Source organism: Ranitomeya imitator, chromosome 6 (genome assembly GCF_032444005.1).
Source record: "Ranitomeya imitator isolate aRanImi1 chromosome 6, aRanImi1.pri, whole genome shotgun sequence".
NCBI lineage: Eukaryota > Metazoa > Chordata > Amphibia > Anura > Dendrobatidae > Ranitomeya > Ranitomeya imitator.
The window spans coordinates 395856734-395865416 of NC_091287.1; the positions used below are offsets into that span (position 1 = coordinate 395856734).

The following is an 8683-nucleotide window of genomic DNA, read 5'->3' on the forward strand; positions in this document are numbered from 1 at the left end:
GTGCTTAGCATCTTCTATATCATGGAATGTTGTGTCACGGAATGTTGTGATGTCAAAGAATGTTGTGGTATCATGGAATGTTGTGATATTTCGGAATGTTCTGGTGTCACGGAATGTTGTAGCGTCACGGAATGTTGTGGTGTCATGGAATGTTGTGGTGTCGTGGAATGTTGTAGTGTCACGGAATGTTGTGATGTCACAGAATGTTGTGGTGTCAGGGAATGTTGTGGTGTCTCGGAATGTTGTGGTGTCATGGAATGTTGTAGTGTCACAGAATGCTATGATGTCACGGAACGTTGTGATGTCAAGGAATGTCGTAGTGTGACATAATGTTATGATGTCACAGAATGTTGTGGTGTCACTGAATGTTGTGTCACAGAATGTTGTAGTGTCACGGAATGTTTTGATGTCACAGAATGTTGTAGTGTTACAGAATGTTGTGATGTCACAGAATGTTGTGGTGTCTCGGAATGTTGTGGTGTCATGGAATGTTGTGTCACGGAATGTTGTGGTGTCATGGAATGTTGTGATGTCATGGAATATTGTGGTGTTTCTGAATGTTGTGATGTCACGGAATGTTGTGGTGTCTCGGAATGTTGTGGTGTCATGGAATGTTGTAGTGTCACCGAATGTTGTGATGTCACAGAATGTTGTGGTCTCGCGGAATGTTGTAGTGTAACGGAATGTTGTGATGTCACATAATGTAGTGTCACGGAATGTTGTGGTGTCACGGAATGTTGTAGCATCACGGAATGTTGTGGTGTCATGGAATGTTGTGGTGTCATGGAATGTTGTGGTGTCACAGAATGTTGTAGTGTCACGGAATGTTTTGATGTCACAGAATGTTGTAGTGTTACAGAATGTTGTGATGTCACAGAATGTTGTGGTATCTCTGAATGTTGTGGTGTCATGGAATGTTGTGATGTCACAGACTGTTGTGGTCTCATGGAATGTTGTAGTGTAAAGGAATGTTGTGATGTCACATAATGTAGTGTCACGGAATGTTGTGGTATTTCAAAATGTTCTGGTGTCACGGAATATTGTAGCGTCACAGAATGTTGTGGTGTCATGGAATGTTGTGGTGTCACGGAATGTTGTAGTGTCACAGAATGTTGTGATGTCACAGAATGTTGTGGTGTCTCGGAATGTTGTGGAGTAATGGAATGTTGTAGTGTCACGGAATGTTATGATGTCATGGAATGTTGTGGTGTCATGGAATGTTGTAGTGTCACAGAATATTGTGGTCTCACAGAATGTTGTAATGTCACATAATGTAGAGTCATGGAATGTTGTGGTGTCATGGAATGTTGTAGTGTCACGGAATGTTTGTGGTGTCATGGAATGTTGTAGTTACAGAATGTTGTGATGTCACAGAAAAATTTGGTGTCTCGGAATGTTCTGGTGTTATGAATGTTGTAGTGTCACAGAATGTGGTGATGTCACAGAATGTTGTAATGTTAGGGAATGTTGTGAAGTCACAGAATGTTGTGGTCATGAAATGTAGTTATGGAATGTTGTGATGTCATGGATTGTTGTGATGTCACAGAATGTTGTGGTGTTATGGAATGTTGTAATGTCACATAATCTTATGATGTCTTGGAATGTTGTAGTGTTACGGAATGTTGTAGTGTTACGGAATGTTCTGGTGTCTCGGAATGTTGTGATGTCTCAGAATGTTGTAGTGTCACCTAATGTTGTAGTGTCACCTAATGTTGTAGTGTCACAGAATGTTGTGATGTCACGCAATGTTGTAGTGTGACAGAATGTTGTGATGTCACAGAATGTTGTTGTGATGTGGCTGCAGTGCAGTTTAGCCCAACCTCCACTAGGTTGCACACTAACAGCGTAGCAACACTGAGCAGCCGCACAGGTGTCACAGGTAACGAAAGATTGTTTAGATGAGCAGAGTCAGAAACTGACTGGAGCAGAGGTACCAGAGGTCACAGCATGCACGAAGTCAGAGACAAGCCAGAAGTCAGAGCCAAACTGGAGCGCGGTATCCATAACGTGAGACGTAAGACGAAGTCGGGGTACAAGCCAGAAGTGAAAACCAGTCAGGGAACAAGGTATCAGAGACAGAAAGCAAGAGGTGGTGTTCAGAGATCAGGCCAAGTCATACACTGTAAGGAAAACCACCAGACAAACACTACGTCAGGGATAGGCAACGGGTCTCACACAAATACGGGAAGTCAGAGGCAGAAGGATCACCAAGGTATACTGGTCAGCTGCTCTAACCTAGAAGCATGAACTATCACTGACACTGGCCAGCGGAGGACTAAAAAGCCCAGCCAGCTTCAAAACGATGCAGAGGGTGTTAACCCCCGCATGACCAGTCCAGAGAGGGAATAGCAGAAAACAAACTGGACTGGATCATGACAGTACCCCCCTCTCAATGGCCATGCCATGACAGTACCCCCCTCACAAGACCCCCAGGCTTCCCTGGACAACGAGCGTGAAAGGCCAGGACCAACCGATCCACATGGACCGAACGTGCCGGCACCCACGACCAGTCCTCAGGACCTTAAACTTTCCAATGGACCAAGTACTGAAGTGAACGGCGGAGCATACGAGAATCCACCACCCATTCCACATTACACTCGGTCTGGCCATCCACCACAACAGGCAGCGAGTGCGAGGGAGACTCACCAGAAGAAGGCACCGGCGGCTTCAGAAGTGCCTTATGGGACACATTTGGGATCCGCAACGACGTAGGCAAGCGCAGGCGAAAGGCCACAGGATTAACCACATCTAAAATTTCATAAGGGCCAATAAACTTGGGACCCAACTTAGCAGAGGGAATCCTCAATCTTATATTCTTGGTGGATAACCATACCTTATCCCCCACCTGGTAAGCCGGTCTCACAGAACGTTGTTTACCTGCAAAAAATGTATATTTGCCCTGAGCCTCCCCAATGTTTCTCTGATCCTCCCTCCAGACCTCCCCCAATCGCAGGAAGGCTGAATCAGCCCCTGGACACCCTGAATCCATTCAGGAAAACTCACCAAAGTGGGGGTGAAACCCATAGTTGCAGATGAACGGGGAAGTACCAGTGGACTGAATTACATGATTATTGAAAGCAAATTCCGCCATGGGTACTGCAGTTCACCAATCATCCTGTCTTAACGTGGCAAGACATCTGCTCCAAAGACTGATTGGTCCTTTCAGTCTCACCGTTGGTCTTGGGATGGGAGGCCAATGAAAAGGTCAGACTGATAACCATCCTTTTACAAAAGTCAGATATAGAATCACTGCACTCAGTAGAAAGGTATGCTTTCAAGTGGATAAATTTTATTTGTGATGATTGGTGAGGCGACAGTTAAACGTTTCGGCCGAACTCCGGCCTTTATCATAAAGTCGCTAGAAAAAATAAAGAATATATACAATCAGAATACTTCATATGTAAAAAACTATTTACACAACATATATACATCAAAAGAGAGCCAGCATATCCGGGTTTGTATAGGTGGAATTATACAGATGCAATAAGGCTAGAGACATCAAGGATCAAAGGTACTGGGTATCGATCAGTACATAAATTGGGATAGAATATAGAGTTACAAACAATAGAGATACACTAAACATACCCTTTATGGTCATCTAGAAAATATTGGCACCATGTATGTTAATTTTTCCAATTGGACGCAATGTATCCTAAAGGTAAGGATAAGGGGAGGCGGTGTTAGGAAGGTTTATATAACTGCCATAGATATAGGGAACAAGTGCAGAACAATTGGAGGAAAAATGAATACGGTCTGTACTGGTGCACCTCAGAGTAATGTAATGTGACTCAGGGTAAAGGAGAAGTAAGAAGGGAAAAAAAAGGAAAAAAAGGGAAAAAAGGAAGGAAGGGAAAACACATAGGTACCAGCTTGATGGATGATCCAGTGGGGGGTTTGCAGCAGGTCAGGGGAGCAATGTCCTGACAGTGGCACCTTGGGCTATAGGGGGTAACATAATTAGCTTGAGGATAGGTCATAATCTAAGGCTTTATTGTAGGTAGGCAGATGTATGCAGCGAAAGTACTTACAAATATTGGTGGCGCAGCGGTCATGCGGGAGCACAGGCGTGCTGGTGCAGTGTGTGTGTACTGCACGAGTGGGGGAACCCTTTTGGCTGCGCGCTGTCCGGTCATGTGACCGGAAATGGATCCGGAGTACTTGCGCGTGCGTTGTGGCCAGCCTGGTGTTCATAGACACCTGCGCATGCGTGGACATTGGGCGCCCGCTCTATGCGGTGGTGTAGAATGCCCTGACAGATTGCGGTCAGAGGGGAGGGAGGATGCCGATCGTATGGCGCCAGCGTTGATAGGCATTTCTGCGCCTGCGTGGATGAAAAGCAGCTCATTGCTGCTTAGGAGGAAAGGAGACTTCTGATGGAGATATGAAAGTCCAAATTCTGGAAGTCAAAACACTGCGTCCCTGTATATCAGGACCAGTGTAGGCAGAATATAACCATCTAAAGACAATATTAGTTGTATGCTAATTAATGTATGGTTCAATAGGCAAACAGTATAATATGCAATGGTACAATGAAAAAAACGGCATTTGTAGGAGTCCAAACAAAAGACAAAGTAGTTTAAATGCAAAGAAAACCCGGAAAAAAGGGGGTGGAAAAAAAAGGGAAAAGGAAAATACGGGAAAATAAATGAAGAACCAAGCATAAAACGGGACAAAAAGGAGAAAAGAAATAAAAGAAAAAAGGGGGGGTGGGGGAGGGAAGGTTGGAAAACATGAAATAAGAGAAACAAAAGAAACAAAAGAAAAAGGGAGGCGTTTTGGGTAAATCTTACCGCCGCAGAAGAAGGATGAAGAGACTGAGACAAACGATTTTTCAATGGGTCTAGGGAAAGAAAAATATCAGATTAGCCAATCTATTTCGCGATTCAGCCCTTTAGGATATAGGGTATCAAGGGTGTAGATCCAGAACGTTTCCCTTTGTTTCAATAAATGAATGTGGTTACCTCCTCTTTTTGGTCTTGGTACTTTTTCAATGATTTGGTACCTTAACTGGGATACATTATGTTTGGCTTCTTTGAAATGTGCTGGTAGGGGTAGCCATATCTTTTCGCATCGAATAGTAGATTTATGTGCAGAGATGCGATCACGTATGGCTTGGGTGGTCTCACCCACGTACAGTAGTCCACATGGGCATTTTATAATGTATACGACAAAATTAGTGTCACATGTGAAAAAATCTCTGATAGGGTATGATTTGCCTGTCCGGGGGTGTATGACCTCATTGCCTTTAATAATGTTTGAACAACTCATGCAGTTAAGGCATGGGAAGGTGCCAGTTCTGCGGAGTCCTGTAAGGGTACGTGTAGATGTTCTGCTGCTGTGTCCCATATCAGCTCTAACTATTTTATCCTTGATGTTTTGAGGTCTCCTAAGGCACATTAGAGGCGGATTTTTGAATGTGGCGATGTTAGGATATGCTTTGGTTAACAGAGGCCAGTGTTTGTGGATCAGACTATGGACTTTGTTCATGGATGGATGGTGGTCATGTACGAAAGGTAATCTGGATGGTTTTGTAGTAGAAATGTTAGTTTCAGTGTCCGCGAGGGCTCTGGTCATTTCTGTGGCCAGTAGTGTGGACGGATAATTCCTTGATTCAAATTTATCTGACATTTCCTGTAATCTGGATTCTCTGATGGCTTTATCGGATACAATTCTAGTGACCCTGCGAAACTGCGACCGTGGGAGGCTATCCTTTGTGGATGTGGGATGGCAACTGTCATAACGAAGGAGATTATTACAATCAGTGGGCTTAGTGTAGATATCTGTGGTTAGTTTGCCCTGGGAATCCTTCCAAACCCGTGTGTCTAAAAAAGTAATAGTCTCAGAGTCATGAGAGAGTGTGAATTTGAGTTCTTCCCTGACGCTGTTGAGAGTGTTGAAAAAGATGGATAGGGTGCTAAGGTCTCCAAGCCAGATACAGAAAATGTCGTCAATGTAGCGGAACCATGTGATGGCATGTTGCTGAAATAGTGAGTTGGAGTAGATGTGGTCCCGTTCGAATCTGTCCATATATAGGTTGGCATAGGCGGGGGCAACATTTGAGCCCATCGCGGTCCCGCACGTCTGGACAAAAAAATCGTCCTCAAAACGAAAGAAATTTTCCCTCAGAACTATGTTGAGGAGATCAAGGCAAAGTTCTCTTGATCCTGAATCAATGTTAGCCTCCATCATCCATCCATGAATAAAGTCCATAGTCTGATCCACAAACACTGGCCTCTGTTAACCAAAGCATATCCTAACATCGCCACATTCAAAAATCCGCCTCTAATGTGCCTTAGGAGACCTCAAAACATCAAGGATAAAATAGTTAGAGCTGATATGGGACACAGCAGCAGAACATCTACACGTACCCTTACAGGACTCCGCAGAACTGGCACCTTCCCATGCCTTAACTGCATGAGTTGTTCAAACATTATTAAAGGCAATGAGGTCATACACCCCCGGACAGGCAAATCATACCCTATCAGAGATTTTTTCACATGTGACACTAATTTTGTCGTATACATTATAAAATGCTCATGTGGACTACTGTACGTGGGTGAGACCACCCAAGCCATACGTGATCGCATCTCTGCACATAAATCTACTATTCGATGCGAAAAGATATGTCTACCCCTACCAGCACATTTCAAAGAAGCCAAACATAATGTATCCCAGTTAAGGTACCAAATCATTGAAAAAGTACCAAGACCAAAAAGAGGAGGTAACCACATTCGTTTATTGAAACAAAGGGAAACGTTCTGGATCTACACCCTTGATACCCTATATCCTAAAGGGCTGAATCGCGAAATAGATTGGCTAATCTGATATTTTTCTTTCCCTAGACCCATTGAAAAATCGTTTGTCTCAGTCTCTTCATCCTTCTTCTGGGGCGGTAAGATTTACCCAAAACGCCTCCCTTTTTCTTTTGTTTCTTTTGTTTCTCTTATTTCATGTTTTCCAACCCCCCCCTTTTTTTCTTTTATTTCTTTTCTCCTTTTTGTCCCGTTTTATGCTTGGTTCTTCATTTATTTTCCCGTATTTTCCTTTTCCCTTTTTTTTCCACCCCCTTTTTTCCGGGTTTTCTTTGCATTTAAACTACTTTGTCTTTTGTTTGGACTCCTACAAATGCCGTTTTTTTCATTGTACCATTGCATATTATACTGTTTGCCTATTGAACCATACATTAATTAGCATACAACTAATATTGTCTTTAGATGGTTATATTCTGCCTACACTGGTCCTGATATACAGGGACGCAGTGTTTTGACTTCCAGAATTTGGACTTTCATATCTCCATCAGAAGTCTCCTTTCCTCCTAAGCAGCAATGAGCTGCTTTTCATCCACGCAGGCGCAGAAATGCCTATCAACGCTGGCGCCATACGATCGGCATCCTCCCTCCCCTCTGACCGCAATCTGTCAGGGCATTCTACACCACCGCATAGAGCGGGCGCCCAATGTCCACGCATGCGCAGGTGTCTATGAACACCAGGCTGGCCACAACGCACGCGCAAGTACTCCGGATCCATTTCCGGTCACATGACCGGACAGCGCGCAGCCAAAAGGGTTCCCCCACTCGTGCAGTACACACACACTGCACCAGCACGCCTGTGCTCCCGCATGACCGCTGCGCCACCAATATTTGTAAGTACTTTCGCTGCATACATCTGCCTACCTACAATAAAGCCTTAGATTATGACCTATCCTCACGCTAATTATGTTACCCCCTGTAGCCCAAGGTGCCACTGTCAGGACATTGCTCCCCTGACCTGCTGCAAACCCCCCACTGGATCATCCATCAAGCTGGTACCTATGTGTTTTCCCTTCCTTCCTTTTTTCCCTTTTTTTCCTTTTTTTTCCCTTCTTACTTCTCCTTTACCCTGAGTCACATTACATTACTCTGAGGTGCACCAGTACAGACCGTATTCATTTTTCCTCCAATTGTTCTGCACTTGTTCCCTATATCTATGGCAGTTATATAAACCTTCCTAACACCGCCTCCCCTTATCCTTACCTTTAGGATACATTGCGTCCAATTGGAAAAATTAACATACATGGTGCCAATATTTTCTAGATGACCATAAAGGGTATGTTTAGTGTATCTCTATTGTTTGTAACTCTATATTCTATCCCAATTTATGTACTGATCGATACCCAGTACCTTTGATCCTTGATGTCTCTAGCCTTATTGCATCTGTATAATTGCACCTATGCAAACCCGGATATGCTGGCTCTCTTTTGATGTATATATGTTGTGTAAATAGTTTTTTATATATGAAGTATTCTGATTGTATATATTCTTTATTTTTTCTAGCGACTTTATGATAAAGGCCGGAGTTCGGCCGAAACGTTTAACTGTCGCCTCACCAATCATCACAAATAAAATTTATCCACTTGAAAGCATACCTTTCTACTGAGTGCAGTGATTCTATATCTGACTTATGTTCATGGAACATTGGGTTCCCTTTCACTGGCACCATTACTCTACTTAGTCGAGTGCTAACCATCTATACTAGTATCCTTTTACAAAAAGCCCCCCAGAATTTTGCCACAAATTGCACCCCTCTATCAGACACCACACTGACAGGCACACCATGCAATCGGACCACATGATCAATGAATAGTTTTGATAGGGTCTCAGCATTAGGGAGGCCCGCCAACGGTACAAAATGCACCTGTTTACTG

At 43.7% G+C, this 8683-nt stretch overlaps 1 long non-coding RNA gene across 1 annotated transcript; it reads left to right on the forward strand.

Moving 5' to 3' along the window:
- Positions 1-6840: 6840 nt before the first annotated feature.
- On the forward strand, positions 6841-8400 carry LOC138641428 (uncharacterized). Its single transcript, XR_011313831.1, has 3 exons — positions 6841-6892; positions 8019-8085; positions 8313-8400. It is a non-coding gene; the product is annotated as an uncharacterized lncRNA (long non-coding RNA).
- The last annotated feature ends 283 nt before the right edge of the window (positions 8401-8683 follow it).